General features: G+C 40.0%; 1 protein-coding gene across 2 annotated transcripts in view; it reads left to right on the plus strand.

Annotated features, from left to right (window-relative positions):
* Window positions 1-15,942: 15,942 nt before the first annotated feature.
* The window catches only part of LOC129762868 (calcium/calmodulin-dependent protein kinase type II alpha chain), a 154,059-nt gene continuing 153,304 nt past the window's right edge, over window positions 15,943-16,697 (plus strand). Inside the window, exon 1 of one of the 2 annotated variants that reach the window (XM_055761433.1) lies at window positions 15,943-16,076. The gene's annotated coding sequence lies outside the window, so the exon portion shown is untranslated. The remainder of the gene's footprint in view (window positions 16,077-16,697) is intronic. The other variant, XM_055761434.1, reaches the window with a different exon arrangement.

Genomic DNA, 16,697 nt, shown 5'->3' on the forward strand with positions numbered 1-16,697 from the left:
AGAACCCAAAAGTTGTCAAATCGGAGGCGGACTTCAAGAGAAAATACTACAACCTGACGTTGTACAGAACCTTATGGACGGGGTAAAGAGGAAGGTGCGGGCATACGGGCTTGGGCTCAAAGTATGAATAAAAAGAAAATGCCAAAAGTTGTTTAATAGTTTTTATTTTACTGTCTAAAATTTTCAAAAGGATCGGTCTACTGGGCGAATTTCTACAGCGTTTTTTCCGTGATGCAATTTGATGTGACACACCCTTTATGTCAAAAAGTTGAAGCGTAAACAAGTTAGTTTTTTTCACTAAATATTTTTCTTAACATATTAACACTTTACATCAAACATGTCACTTACGTAAATGAAATACATTGAAATAAGAAAATGAATGGTTGTTTTTTTGTTGTTGTCGACAAGCATCGTCTACATCGTCTACAACGTACATATCCCATCCTCACATACCCGTTTGATCTTAATCGAAGAATGGATTAAAAACCATTCCTAAAACCATTCAAACACGCTTACAATATATAAGATATTAGGCTGTCAAAAAAGTCCTGCGGTATTTCCGCGAGGTGTCGTTGTAAGGGCGTAGTTCTAGTTGTATTCATTGTATCGAGTCATACTATAGCTTGTTGGAAAGGTATTTTTACGCGCTATAATATAGTCCTTGACAGTGTTTTGTTTGGTTAAGTCGTTCGTGAGTTATAGTGTCGCAAATATGGAGCAAAATAAAGAGAAAATCCGACATATTTTACAGTACTACAATGACAAAGGCAAAAATGCATCTCAAGCTGCCAATAAAATTTGTGCAGTTTATGGACCCGATACAGTTTCCATTTCCACCGCACAACGATGGTTTCAACGTTTTCGTTCTGGTATAGAGGTCGTCGAAGATGCACCACGCTCCGGAAGGCCTGTCGTCGAAAATTGCGAAAATTGCGACATCGGCCAAGAGCTGGGGATAAGTCATCAAACCGTTATTAACCATTTGAAGAAGCTTGAATTCACAAAGAAGCTCGATGTATGGGTGCCACACACGTTGACGCAAAAAACATCTTTGACCGTATCGACGCATGTGAATCGCTGCTGAATCGCAACTAAATCGACCCGTTTCTGAAGCATTGTCTTCCATCAGGACAACGCCAGGCCACACACTTCTTTGGTGACGCGCCAGAAGCTCCGGGAGCTCGGATGGGAGGTTCTTTTGCATCCGCCGTTTAGTCCGGACCTTGCACCAAGCGACTACCACCTGTTTTTGTCCATGGCGAACGAGCTAGGTAGTCAGAAGTTAGCCACAAAAGAGGCCTGTGAAAATTGGCTATCCGAGTTATTTGTCAATAAGGAAGCGAGCTTCTATAACAGGGGTATTATGAAGTTGGCATCTCGTTGGGAACAAGTCATCGAACAAAACGGCGCATATTTGACTTAAAACAGATGATTGTAACTAATATTATGAACAAATGAAAATTAAAAAAAATACCCCAGGGCTTTTTTGACAGCCTATTATTATTTTTGAAACAACCAACAAAATTATTGTGGGTCTTCGTAGCCTAATTGGTTGCGTGTCCGCTACTAAGCGGACTTAGGGTCCTTAACTGACCATCTTTGAGTGTTATTCTAGCTACTATGTCCACTCAACAATCATCATGTGATAGTGATCCCAGCCTCTCACTCCACATACGATCGATCTGCTGCATCGGTAAATGGTGCTATATATAAACACAACTTTCAAACAATAGGAATATTCTTACGCCGAAATATGTGTTGTGTATCGATAGAATTGGAATACTCTAGCGCCTAAACGGCTAATGTGTAATTAATAAAAATGTGTACCGATGAGATAGGAATACTCTTACGCCTGAATGGCTACTATGTAATATACAACATGAGAAAAATGTACACGATAAATTCGGCTCTGTTGCTGAATTGCTAGATGAGCCTCATAATAAAAATAAAACAGATGGGATAAAAAACATAGGAGGTTGTGTCCAAGCCACGACCACTTTGTTAACGTGGAGCTACGCTGTTATTTTGTTCAAGTCGCTTGTTAATAACTTCGAATATTATTTTACACGCACACACTTATCTGCGCTTTGCGCTCTTCTCAACAAAAGCCCTTTCTATTAATATTTCCGGTCTCGATTAGCTTAGCTGTCATCCTTGGTGGAGATAGTTTTGCTACTGTTATGCGAAACCAAATGACACACAAAATTCATGAACAATTATTTTCTTGGTGAGCCGATGATAGCTTAGTTTGATGATTCCCCACACAATTGTGTAGTTCAGAACCTTTATGGAATGGCGTCAGTTTGATGTAATGATTGCAATGTCAGAGTCATCAGCGGGTGAGTAATTTGGTCGCGTCCACAACTCAAATCCGGAACGAAGACATGTGATGACGCAAAACAAGGAAGAACAAGCGATGGTTATTGCTTCGTATCTAGAACGATACTGAAAATTTGCCTCATTGAGATCCAATATTTATGTTCTAGGCAAATATTCCGCTTCGTTCTTCTTGTTCTTCTTTTCTTTGTTCACGGTGACTGCCGATAAGTTGCTCGATATTGACGGCATGGGTATGGAAGCTCACTAATGAGCAGAACGAAATGTATGGGAAAATGGAAATGCTTCTAGTTTTCATCAATTGAAACCATTTACACATAAGGGGATTGTAATATGTAGCATAAGAAACCAGTCTTAGGGAATTTTAGACTCATTTGGTGTGTAAATCGTCTAAATCCGATCGCGGCAAAAATAGTTATTAACGTTAACTTTATTTCATAAAAACGTGACCTGTTTTCTGATTTGGCACCCTTAAGGAAAGACGTAGTTCTACGTCAAAAATTCTCTAGAAATAATTTATATGGCAGAACAACGTTTGCCGGGTCGGCTAGTTATTTCATAAAAACTGATTAGGTACCATTTCTAAGAGTAAAAAAATAGGTAATGATTTCATATTCATATTTTCATACCCATATTTTCATTTTTATTCACTAATATCAACAGGATCAGGACAACTAACTTATGTGGAAATGTGTAATGAGAAATAATATGTAATGTCTCAAATTCCATTATTCTCATCTCATGGTTCGCTTTCGTGATTGTTACATATGCAAAATGGTACCCGGTCAGATGGGCCAAACAGATGAGCCTGATGGGTCGCAGGTTGAGTATGGCTAGGCTGACCAAATAGATCAGGAATGAAAACGGGACACGTAAGCAAAAAAAAAAAAATTAAGGAAGTTGTGTTCAACACACAACCGCATTGATGACGTAGAACTACGCTGTAGTTTAATTCAAGTCGCTTGTTTATAACTGCGGATATTATTTTATAATGCTACGAACATTTTGAAATAACCATTCTACCCGTTTGGTCGTCCTGAAATGTTTTTTTTTTATTGTAGAATCGACGATAATTGTTTGATGACTCATTCTTGTGCTCGCAGAACAATACATGCTCGAGATAGGCGCAGCTGTCATCCTTAGAGAAGAAAGTTTTGCTCTTGGCAAGCGAAATCAAATCACATACAACATTTCAGAACGATATTTACTTTCTTGGTGACTAAATAAACGAAATAAACTGTATCTGTTAATCTCAACAACTTCGAAAAGAGTAGCACTGCTTCATTATGATCAAGAATATCACAAATGCAATCCTAGTTGAAAGCATTTTAATTAATTAAGAACTAAATTAAGAACTTAATATAACTTATTGAATAACTTGGTATTCCCCAAATAAGTTTTTGGCGCACAACCTTAACACCTGCTTCACCATAGCGTCAGTTCAATGCACTGATGACAGAAAACAAACAATGTTACCTGCTTGGAAAAGGGGTGAATATGTGCAGCTCAGAACTTTAATGCAATGGCATCAGTTTGATGCAATGATTGCAATGCCAGAGACACCAGCGAATGAGTAATTTGGTCGCGTCCACAGCTCAATCCGAAACGAAGACATGTGATGACGCAGAACAAGGAAGAACAAGCAATGTTCATTGCTTTGAGTATAGAACGATACTGAAAGTTTGCCTTCCTTCCTTGCTTGAGCCGTTAAACTTCTTCAGTTCATTCGTCTCTAACCATGAAAACAGGCTCCTGGAAAACTTTACATTATCCACAATATTACTCCTCCACCCCCATTGCCATTTAATAGGAATGTATTTAACCATAGTGGGATTGATTTTTGGTGATTTTCAACTAAAACTAAAAGAATGTTTAACCTAGTATTTACAAGATAAACCTACTTATCCTACTATGTACACTATTCTACTATATACAATGAGCTTATCAGATCATATCTAGATTGAGAGCATTTCTGCTGGAATTTCTCATTCAGAGCTAAAATTTTAGTTTTCACTGTTTGGCATCTGGTCATCTAATGCAATTCTGTGATCCGAGTATATCTTGGCATATCTAGCAGCATCCGAAGTGTCCTGTTCTGAGTTCTTTGTAATCTAATCTTATGTGTTTCTGCACAGGACCCCCACACAGGTGTAGCATAGAAAATTACTGGTGCAATTATTTGATTATAGACGGCAATTTTGTTAGTCCGAGATAATCTGGATTTGCGGCAAATTAGTGGATAAAGATATCTCACTAAAATGGAGCATCTAACAATGGTACTTTCTGTGTGGGATTGAAAAGTCAACTTCGAATCAAGTGTGATCCCAAGATGTTTTATTTCGGAAGACCAATGAATCGGAGACCCTCCCACCGAAACTCGGCAATCTGGTGATGGGTTCAACTTATACGTTTGTCGATGTTTAAAAATTATTGCTTGGGTTTTAGAAGCGTTGATTTTAATCTTCCACGAAGAAGCATATTCAACAAATATGTTTAGGCATCGCTGAAGTTTGCTGGTTAGTTCACGTGTAGTCCGACCTTTCACACTGAGAGCAGTATCATCTGCATAGAGAGACAACATGCACCAGTTAGGAAAATTAGGGACATCCGATGTGTATAAATTATATAACTATGATGTGTTTGACTTCAATGTTTCGCGTTACAAAAATAAGTGTAGTTATCGTAGTGTTCTTAATTAATGTGTATAGTGCTAGTATATTTTTTGTCATTGGGGTGAATATTTTACGGCACATCTGCTGGTATAGGGATAGTTCTAGATACAATTCCATGCAGCGATACCTTAAACGATCTCCGTTGCAGGTAACTACGGATGATTTTGACCAAATATATTGGAAAATTGTACTGAATGAGTTTGTGGACATTGTCAAATGCCTTCTCGACATCTAACAATGCTCTGGCAGCAGACTTGGACACCGCTCGATTTTTGTTGATGTTGTTTGTCATCCGTAGCACCTGATGCGATATTGAGTGTCCGCTTCTAAACCTAAACTGTTGTGAAGGAATGATGTTATTGGTTTCAATGTGCATCAGCAGCCTTTGGTTAATTATTTTTTCGAACAGCTTACTCAGCGATGAGAGCAAACTTATTGGTCTATAGCTAGATGGAAACGTGGGACCTTTCCCGGGTTTGAGTATTGGAATAACATTAGCTAGTTTCCATGAAGAAGGAGCAAATAGCAAAGCTACAGGCATTTATTAAAAATATGACATAGAGTTGTATATGCTTTCATGGTCAAATTTTTTAAAATTATGTTAAAAATGCCGTCAAACCCAGGACCTTTCATATTTTTACTGCTCTTCATGGCTGAGCAAAGCTGTTCTACTTTAATCACTTCTTCTGGGGGAATAGGACCTGTTTGGTTGTCAAGGCTGGTGATGCTCAATTAAACCATTTGTTCGTATCGGCTCGGCATGTTAAGTCCAATGCTTTGCGAACTATAAAACTGATCTTCAATTACATCGGCCTTCTCGGTTGGAGTTATGAAAGTTGACTCCTCGACCCTCAATGGTGGAATCGGTTTTGGTTTTGTCTTCAGCACTTTTGTTATTTTCCAAAAGGGCCGAGACCGAGTGTCTAAGGCTTGGACAACACGTCCGAAATTTTCATTTCGGAGTGTATCCATCTTAGATGCAATCATTCTAGTGAGTCTGCGAGCGATACGTCTTTTATCCAGATCACCTGTTCTTTGTAATTGCCGTCTATATATGTTTCTAAATCTGATAATTAATAATGTGTGAGGGTCAATTTCTTTAAAATTTCCCCCTAACAGGAACACTTCGAATACAAGCTCTATCCGCCTCAGATAATGCAGCTCGGAAACTTTCAAGTGCGTGGTCAGTATCTGCTGGTGAATCGAGAGCTGAATTTTCCTCGATACTGACATCCACTATTCTACCGAACGCCGCCCAGTCTACATGATGATAATCCTTGAGCCGCTTCACTGGAACAGAAACTGCATCACCACCGACCTTGCAGATTACCGGACGATGATCTGAACTCAGCTCATTGAGAGCGATTGGTTTGGTTGTATTAACGTTGGTCAGAAATATATCCAGTGTAGATGAATTGCCAGATGGAGACCAGAACGTAGGACTGTCCGCAAAATGTACCGTGTAGTTTCCGAGCTGGAGATGGTCAAATAGTAGGAGACCGTTGGAGTTTCATCGATGATTGCCTCACAGCCCACTATCAGCTTAGCATTGGTGATGGTTGTCAGATCCTTCTTGAATTTAGCAGACAGACCACTGGCGATAGTACATTGTCGAGGACAATAGGCCGCGATAAAGTGAAGCGAACCAACAAGCGTTCTCACCGCTACACCGACAGCTTCAATGATGGAGGTATTGTAGTGTGGAATTGCACAGAACCGTATGCCTCTTTTCACAATGATCGCAACCCCTCCTCCCCTGGAGTTGGAACGATCCAAACGTATGACGGTATAGTTTGGCAGTGCAAAATTGTCCTTAGATGTTAAGTGGATTTCCGTGACGAGACCCCCATCAATTTGTGTTTGCTGACAAATTCCTCCAGCTCGTACTTTTTTGCCCGAACAGAACAAGCATTCCAGGTTAAGATGTTTAGGCTATTAGGAACCATACTGGATGATACATTTCCCGAGTACTCGCAACTGCTCGGATTTACTGCGACATTGACGAAAAGTATTTGACATGTTGACAAATATCTCCATCAGTTCAGCTGGATTATTGTACGGAGGATCGGATTTTGGTGGTGATTGTTGTCTTAATCCGGGAGGAGGGGTGGCCCACTGGTTGTTGGTGGAGATACCATCCATTTTAGGCCGGGAGGAGGATCGGTTTATAAGCGCTGGAAAGTCACTCGCTCTGAACACTGGATCAGCCTGTTTCTTCAGTTTCGGTTGGTTACTAGAAGACGCCTGTTTTCGGTTACGTTTAAACATCTCGCGTTTAGGACATTGTTTGTCCAATCCATTATGGTCACCTCCACAGTTGACACATTCCAGTGCTGCTGCCTCTTCTACCGGATAATCCGACGAGATATGATTCCGAGCACAGATGTTGCAGCGTGGGCCCATGTTACAATTACGTATGCCATGGCCAAAATTGAGACCCCGTTGACATTGCGTGGTGTCTCTGCTCCCACCACGATACGGCTCCCACTTCACGATGATGAAACGATGGTGATAGTGTTTCACTTTTTCGTCACGTCTTACAATGCGATGCACTGCTGTTGGGATGAATTTTTTATTTCTTTATTATATTTTGATTCATCTGACAGAAATAGTCTTAATGAATAATCTATCACGTTTTAAAACACATGCAGTCTTCTTATACTATTAACAAATTGTGACGTGGACATTCCAAATTCAAACACTGATTCAACGGACGAAAACATGCGAATCATTGCACAAACAGGTTGGTTGTATTCATACAAAGTACGATGAAATCCCGGCATTAGGGATAAGTATCTCAGTATCCTACCCGAGGCTCGAAAGTCCAAAAGCGATAGGAGATAAGAGCAGTCGACATCGCTTGTTGAATCTTTCATCTACGATCAAGTGTTTCAAATCCAAGCAAGCGACATCTGTCAGCATATGCCGGTAGGTTCAATGGGTCACGCCAAGGTAAATTTCTGAGCGCAAGCCGTACAAACCTCTTTTGCACTCGTTCAATCCTTAGGTTCCACGTGACATCATTAGGAGCCCAAACAGCAGATGCATTATCCAGGATCGAGCGAACAAGTGAGCAATACAATGCTTTTAGGCAATGCGGGTCCTTGAAATCTTTGGCAATCTTGAATAGAAAGCCAAGTTGTCGGTTTGCCCAAGATATGGTCCAGGTATAATGAGAATGGAAGGAAAGTTTAGGATCCAGCACTACGCCAAGATCTACCACTTCACCTACTCTCTCAAGAACATTTTCAACGATGTGATAGCCAAAAATTATTGGGTCCTTGGATCGATGGAAGGTCATTACATGGCATTTACCGATGCTAATAACAAGTTTGCTCTTGCGGCACCACTGAACACACTCATCGAGTAGCCTTTGAAGACGTAGACAATCCCCGATGCAACGTACCACGACATAGATCTTCAAATCATCAGCATACATAAGTTTGTTCTTGAAGCCTAACGAAGATGCAGCGTCATTGAAATATAACAAGAACAATAAAGGTCCCAAATTGCTTCCTTGTGGGACACCAGATACGCTCACATACGATGATGATACGCTAGACCCATGCTTGACACGAAGCAGTAAGGTACGACGACAACCACGACACCAATCTGTTCGATGCGCCCATCCGTGATAGTTTACACAGTAGCACTTTGTGGTCGATATTATCAAAGGCCGCCTTTAGTTCTATGTAGATCACGTCTGCCTGTGCCTTTTGTTTTAAAGCTTCGAAACAAGTACTGGTGAAATCCAACAGATTGGTACTTACGGATCTACCGGGAATGAAACCATGCTGATCGGACGAAATGTGGGACTTAGTAGCATGTAGAATTTGATCACTGACGATAATCTAAAAAATTTTCGATGCAGCGGGAAGGCTGGTTATTCCACGACAGTTCTTCATATTACGTCGATCCCCACTTTTGTGTACAGGTAACATATATGATTCTTTCCAGCACATGGGAAACACTCCTCTTTCAAACGAGTGTCTGAAAATGAAGGCAAGCGGCTCTGCAACTGCAATTATGCAGCGACGGAAGACAGATGCAGGGATACCATCCGGTCCAGGAGAAAATGAATTCTTCAATTTCTTGGAGGCGTGGATGATCATTGCAGGTAATATTTCGAACGTTTCCAAATCTACTGCATCCGCAACGATGTTAGACGCAGCCAGTTCAGCATCGGAATCGCTAGATGGCTCGAGTTGAAAGACGGAAGCAAAATGTCTCGCGAAGAAGTCGCACGTTTCGGCTTCATCACTGGATTCCTTGTCTTCATACACTCAATTGGATGGAACTATTGGGTTTTTGCGTTTGCTATTGACAAAGCTCCAGAAGGATTTTGGATCACGACGTAGACCAAACTGCACTCTTAATACATGTGATTTGTAGAGTGCAGCATTTAGATGCCTGTAGTCATCGCTTGCATGTTTGAAATTGACTTTTGTAAAGTTGGATCGATGAGTTCGCATACGTCGCTGCCATTGATTGCGTATACGCTTTGCCCTCCGGAGGAGAGGCGTACTCCAAGGTGGTGAAATTGGGCACCGTTTCAAAGGAACGTTCGCAATCAGCCATTGGCAAATGATGTCGCAAAATTTGAATGCCATGTCATGGACGTTCGTACAATCGTAGATACATCTCCAATCAGAACCGGACAGATGGGCAGAAAGGCTGTCAAAATCAATTTTGCGGTTATTTATTTTCTTTTCTTCTACATTTCCCACTGGAAGCGAAGTCACTGATTTAGCTGGTGCGTTGAAGCGAATGGTCAAAGGAGGGTGATGAGGATCTACGGACACTAGTGAATCAACAGCGGTCAATACTTCAGCATGGCTTCCTTTGGATACAAAAACCAAATCCAAAGTACGGCGCAGGTGATTTAGTTGTGCATTAATTTGATTCATGTTCAAGAAATCCATTCCGTCAATCAGCGCTGCGCTCGCCGGAGTCAAAAGTATCGGGTTGTCGAGAGGTAAGCTGTTGTCGTCGTTAGACCATGCTAAACGCGGCTGGTTATAGTCGCCACAAGCGAGAATGATAGCTTCGGAGTTGGCGGACACACTTAGTTCACGGACGGTGGCGATATGATCTTCCATCAAAACGACGTCCCGGCTTTTATCGGGTGGAATGTAAATGTTACACATCAGTCAACGATGGCCCCGAATATTCGCAGACAGTGTTGTAAACGGTCGACATTTCTCTCAACCATCACATACTGCTCTTGCGCGAGAGTCACAGCTCAATATGTATTGCGAATGTGACCAAGAAAGCATTGCTCGGTTGCAACAGTCACCTCTGAAATAAACGCACAGCCGCAAACACGACAATCAATTGAACGTTTATATATTCTCTCTTTCTGGCGAACGTACCCAGAAGAGCGGTGAAAATATGCTATTTCCATTCTACCATTCGTGCCCATAACCATCCGTAAATTCCGGCTACTTTTAATGTCATTTGACATTAAAACTGCAGTTGGTATGCATTCTTCTTCTCTCTTTATTCTGCATTCAAGCGTAGCTGCACACATACATCCACCTTCTCACTTATACATCCATACACGATGGATGAAATATAGACGGATTGTTTAGATCAAAGCAACCGACAAACTATTCCCTATCAAGTGCGAATGTGTTGAATGAACGTTTCAAGCGATGAACGTTCCCCGTGAACACTGTTGTTTAATTACGGGACGATGAACAGCTAATGAATAAGACGGAAAAAACCGAAATGTTATATGACATTTTTAGGTCGACGATACTTTGACTGTTCATGTTATGATGTTCATTAATGACACAACACATACGTCTCCATAATTAGTGATACGATGGTAACCATTACCAAGACTGTTCGCAGAAACACACACTTGCTCCAGCCGATTTCCGTTAAGCGTGTCGATGCGTGTGCTCACGTGTCGATTGGCGACAGCTATCAGTACACCGCCAAAATTACGCTTGTCGCTATTCAGAGAACATCGATCACATCGAAAAACGTTTTACGATGATCCGAAAATTTGCAGTGAATTGATGCTATCGTTTAGTCCAGTTTCCGTCAGCAATATAACGTCATAGCCGCAGTCCAGGGAAATGAGAAATATATTGTCCAGCTTGGTTCTCAATCCTCTTACATTTTGGTAATAAATTCAGACGGCATCATCGATGGAGTTTATAGTGATCATGAAGCTTAGCCAAGAGATCATTCACATCTAGTTCTGGTAAACCTCTCAGGACAGCTTTAAATGGTTTATCCCCCGGAATGTCGTGGGAGAAAAACTCAGCCTTGATTATATTACATTGCAGCTTTATCATAGTCTACCCTGGAGGAGACCACCACTTTGATGCCAATTCTGCACAATTTAAACTCGGCTTTAATATGCCGTGATAATAATTCCTTCATAAGCTGACTCAGGGGAATGCCTTTCACCATCAATGGAGGGAGTTTTATTTTCGATGGTACATTGATTGCCTTCGTTGTTTCGTTGCAGTCTGATGCGTCTAGTGATCTCCGATAATCGTTCGATTAATCGATTAATCGAATACTTCCTACAGAAATCGATTATTAATCGAACGAATACTGCGCAACCAATAATCGAAGCGAACGAATAATTTACGTCGATTAATCGTTCCAAACCCAGAGAAAAAAAACGAACGGCCGCTGTAGTTTTATCCTGAAAATCAATCATTATCTTTAACATTTCCTCAATTGGGAAACAAAGCTCAATGCCGTCAATGCGAATTGAGCTTCGTCTACGATTTTAGGGGAGCATAAAAGTTAATAATTGATTTTCAGGCGGAACGAACACAGTTTTCATTCCAGATGGCTTTCTAGCAAATGAGAAATGTTAGTCAAACTAATTATTTCTCTCAGTGTGACGATTAATCGATTAATCGATTATTTGGGGCGATTAATCGTATCGAATATCAAACTGCTGAAAAGTATTCGATTAGCCGATGAACGATTAATTTCAAAAATCGGGGATCACTAGATGCGTCATCGCATATTGATGCATTCTCATTATCCCGATTGCTCGCTAGATCGGGAGTTTTCGTGCTTCGCACCGAACGAAGCGATTCTTTTCTCGGGCGTTTATCGTGCCCATCACTACTACCACTTGCTTTATTAGGGCCAGCGTTGCCAATGTTCCAGTTTAAACTGGATTCTTCCAGTTTTTTTTTCTCGATTCAGTCATCCAGTTGAACCCTAAAATCTTCTAGTTTTCTGGAATATCATCCAGTTTTATCCAGTTTTTCATATGTGTGCCCTAGTTTTATCCATTTTATGTAAAATAAATTTACGTGGGATAAATGATAAATAACAATGACCTTGGATCGATCTCTGGCGAGGTTATAATTCGGTTCTTTCCATTTTGTTCAATCCGTCGGTGTTTTGTCGAAAATTCCAAAACGAAGAGCTTTCCCGAATGGTGGAAACATATCAAACTACTTTAAAAACAGGGTACCACTCAATTGTTAATTTTATTTAACAGCCTAGATTGAACATCAGATGTTATAGATCCTCCAGAACATTCTGAAGTTCAAAAGGTCATAAAGTGAATAGTTTCAATTGACTTTAATTGATATTAATATAAAACCCAAGTAACCTTGCTTCCGTTTACAACAGATGGATATTAGTTTCTCATAATCACTCAAAGGAATTTTAGTTCTAAATATAATTAATTAATTAATGCAAACAAACTCCCCTAAATAGCTAATGCATATTTTGCATAAAATGCATGTGAACCATAGTGTATATTTTGCAAGAAAGCATACTATGCATATTTTATCAAAAGTACTTTCTCGAGCTAGAGGAAATATTTAAGGGTCCCTCATCTTGATTTTGATACCGAAATTTGGTTTGTGCAAGCCTAATATAAGATGTAAATAGGCAATGAATAACAAAAAAAAATGAGAGAAATAGCTTCTCAATACCAAAATTTGATAATACCAAAGTAATACTTGAGCAACGTTGTTTGTGGTTATTTGAGTATTGAAATAACACTATTGAGTTGTTTATTGTATTTTTTTTGGTATTTTACCTCGTATCTCATGCTGATCCGTACCTTTTTGAGGTATCGAACTATACACAGTTTTGCTACGCTCTTCTATCAGCGCTTTCATGGATTTTATGAAGCGATAAATACGAAACTCTTCAAGTTATGCTCAAATAAAACCATCCCTCAAATATTGTTTCACAGTAATTACAGTTACAGTTTTATGAACTACATACAAATACTACACGAAGCATTCTATTTCTCAAGCATTGAAATTGGTAAAAAAATAATTTAGATAAATCATAGCCGGTCTTCTTAAAATAAAAAGGTTTTATAGGATCCAGTTTTCTTCCAGTTTTTAAAAGAGCAATCTTCCAGTTTTTTTCAAAAATAGTATTGGCAACCCTGATTGGGGCTTTGTCCCTGCTTCTTACGTCTCTTAGCCATCACTTTACACGCGCGCTCTTCACTAACGTTTAACGATATAACCGATATTTAATTTAAAGCACAGGAGCGAAGAAAAACACGTGTGTTCACCCTGAATACCAAACGTCCCTGAAAGTTTGTCTCAGCGAGATCCACTTTTTATACTCTAGGCAAATATTCCCCTTCGTTTTTCTTCTTTTCCTTCGTTCACGGAGTGTTAACATCTTATGATTTCCCCTTCGTTGCTCGTCGATAAGTTACTCGTTATTGACAGCTCTGTTCGGGAAAGCACACAAATGGACAGAACAAATGTATGAGAAAACGGTACAAATTGATAAAAAACGGGACAATCCAAAATGGTCAAAAAATGGTACTGTCCCGTTAAAAACGGTACGTTTGGTCAGTCTGAGTATGGATGATCTAAATGATCCAAATTGCACCCTGGAAGATATATTGCACACATGGTCCCAGACACCGTTCCATTTACATCCAGCTGAAGACCTTGATCCTGGACGATTTATGTCAAACCAAACAATTTGTCGTCATGTGATCTAGGTCGAGTCTAATTGAGCTAAGTTAGAGACACCTTCAAGGTCAATCCGATTTGAGGTTCAATCGAAAATGGTGGTGTGTACTCTCTACTTTATTAATATTTAATGCTCAAGGATTAATCAATCCACGAACCTTGAGGTACGAGGTCCTACGTCTCGATGTTCTATAGATAAGCCTCGAAACATAAAGCTTGATGACATATAAATATTATGAATGCAATATTCTCATTTATTATGTTTACAAATCGATGCCCGATTCGATACGCTTCATCCAATAAAGATAACTCCGCTTATAACAAATTGTCGTGACTACACTGGAGAAATAGTTTAGTAAAAGCAGCTACCAAATCTTTAGTAGCCTAAACATTGGTAAAAAATACAAATGTTTTGTAAATATTACCAAAATTGCGTAAAAGCGATGTCAGACGCAATGAACGTTCCTACCAGAGATTCGTAGATTTTACTTCATACCATTAATAACTTTGTTTTTTTTGTCATACCTAACATCTGTGATGTGCGCACTTTGCAAATCGCCATTTCTATTTTGGAGATGAAGCGATTCGGAGGTAAGCATTTTTTTGATGTTACGTTTCATTACATATATACATATTTAATATTATTAACATATGTATTTCTTTTCTTCATAGAGACACGAGAGAACAAAATGCGGATGAAACGTGCTGGTGCTACCGGCACTCCCTAAATAATGCTAACTAGAGCGATGCAGCAGGAAGATGAACGGGAACTTTCCTCGTGTACGCTGCTCATAGAATAAGTTATATATTATTATTATAACGTATTCTAAGTATGTGGAGTTAAATGTAACCAAATAGAATTTTTTAAATTAAAAATAATTATTAAAAAAAACATTTTTATTATCCCTGATGATTATCTCTCACAAATGAAAAGCAAAATTTTCACTGATATTGACCCAAGGTTGGACCAACAAATCGTAGTTTGTTTGACGTTTGTGCCTACCATTTTTCTTTCGTAATATGTACCAATGATTAGTAGGGTAGAAAATGACTAGAGAATTGGTAACATGTACCAAAAAATTCGTCGTATTTACTAACTATTCCTCTCAGTGTACGCAGTACCCAGCTGGCAATGGAGTCACCCAGTTAACGATTCCTTCCTCCCATACTCAATGCTCTCCCGATAGCGCTCACAATGGATTCACTGTAGTGTAGTTATTATTCTCGAAGTAACCCGCGGCATATCAATCAAAAGGGGCGGGCGGCTCGGATCGGTGACAGAACCTATTCCGAAATCTCTAGTAGCTATCAGCGCGATTGGGGGGAGCGTTTTTCAGTACACAAACAAACAAAAAAAAAACTGTTTCCTCCAACGGCGGTGACAATTCAATTATTTGCAGCACTGATTTATGACACTTGTTTCTGGTCCCACCAATACCACCTGCTCGGAAAAACGCTTCGATCTCAACAAACCGCTGGATAGCGCAGGCGTGTGCCGAATTTTCACATTGCTCGGAATCAAATATATTTTTCTTTTCTCTGTTTTGCGGTCAGAAGATTCGCCTGTTTGAGTTTGATGAGATGCGTCTGCCCTACTCGATGAGAAGTGAACGTAACTTAATGTTCAACTTAAAAACAAACAACACAAATATAAATATAATAAATGCGAGATCGGTGGGATACCATTACAGGGCTCGAGAGCATGCAATCAATGATTCACTTTCGCCTAATAATAAAACGGCGCAGCCGAAAATGTGTGACTTTTCGACTTGCCGGAAATGTCAACATCGGTCCCAAAACAGTTATGGGTTATTGAGCGGGTTTGCTCTGCCGCGGGAAAATTCCTCCGCACAGCAGAATTTTCCCGAGAGCAGTGGCTCTGAGAATCACGACGAATGCACCTGTACGATGTGCGAACGGCAACATTCTGCTCAGTTCAATTTGTGCCACTGGGAGCTTCAGTTGTGCTTTGCTGCGAAGTTATTGTAGGTCAACCAACCCCCCTGACTTGCGTTCTGCACAGCGATCAGACCCCCCTAAATTGGGAAGCAGAAGAAAAACTAACAAAGTTGGAAGGACTTCTTCAGTGTGTCGGATCGGTTATCCAGCAGTTGTTAGTGTGGTGGTAAGAGGTTGTGGTTTCCCCGTAGAAAAATTCCACACTATTTCGCGAAAAAATTGTCTCGAGGGAAAATCTTGCGTACGCTGTATGGAAGTGTATGAGAGTGTGCGCGCACTCACTTGGCAAGTGTGCCTTCTTTGGGCAGGAATTGGGCCATATCTTTTGTCTCTAACATTGATTGTGTATGTGGAATAGCGGACAAAATTAAAAGTCTGGTGGAAAATGGTCAGCGATTGTAGAAGACAATTGGAAAGAGAAAGAGCGGATCGGACTGTTGGGACTGAGTGCGAATAAAATCTGGGAGCGAGAGAGAAAGTGTGTGAAATGAGAAGCTCGAGGACAATTACACTTTTCCTCTCGCCGGAAACATTTTCCTCGTTGTGTGCGGTGAAATAATTGGCAGATTTTGCAGGCAAATCTATGCCATAAGATATATTAATTTAATAGTAACTCCAGACGCAATGAACTAGGCATTGTATGTTTTATATCAATTGTCATTTGACGAGAGGGATCTAGGCTTTGTTGACATGCAAATAGTGATTGACATACACAACTTGACGTTACGTCAACATAATGTCAATTATTCCTTTTGACAAATCTTGCCCATGTCGATGTTGACGTTAA

This window comes from Toxorhynchites rutilus, chromosome 1 (genome assembly GCF_029784135.1).
Source record: "Toxorhynchites rutilus septentrionalis strain SRP chromosome 1, ASM2978413v1, whole genome shotgun sequence".
NCBI classification, from domain to species: domain Eukaryota; kingdom Metazoa; phylum Arthropoda; class Insecta; order Diptera; family Culicidae; genus Toxorhynchites; species Toxorhynchites rutilus.